This window comes from Brassica oleracea, chromosome C8 (assembly GCF_000695525.1).
Source record: "Brassica oleracea var. oleracea cultivar TO1000 chromosome C8, BOL, whole genome shotgun sequence".
In the NCBI taxonomy this organism is placed as follows: domain Eukaryota; kingdom Viridiplantae; phylum Streptophyta; class Magnoliopsida; order Brassicales; family Brassicaceae; genus Brassica; species Brassica oleracea.
Window position 1 is genome coordinate 968489 of NC_027755.1, and position 414 is coordinate 968902.

Sequence of the window (414 nt, forward strand, 5' to 3'; positions counted from 1 at the left end):
ATGGTTGGTTACGTTGATCGCTAACCATAGCCGAGAGGTTGGATCAAAAGGGTACTAGTCGCCAAAGGTTGCGTGTTGCCAAGGGTCATGAGTTACCAAAGGTTGTGGGATACCAGAGGATGCAAGTAACCAAAAGGTACGAGATACCAAGGGTTGCAAGTATCAAAGGGTACGAGGACCAAAGGGTACCAATGACCAAAGGGTGCATCGTGATCCTAAGGATGCAATGTATCGTGATCCAAGATCTGCGATCATGTCGTGATCCAAAAGGTACGAACGTGTCGTGATCCAGGAGGTACGAACGTGTCGTGATCCATGAGGTACGAACGTATCATGATCCATTGGATGTGAACGGGTCATGACCGAAAGGGTACGAACGGGTCGGGACTGAAAGGGTACGAACGGAACGGGACG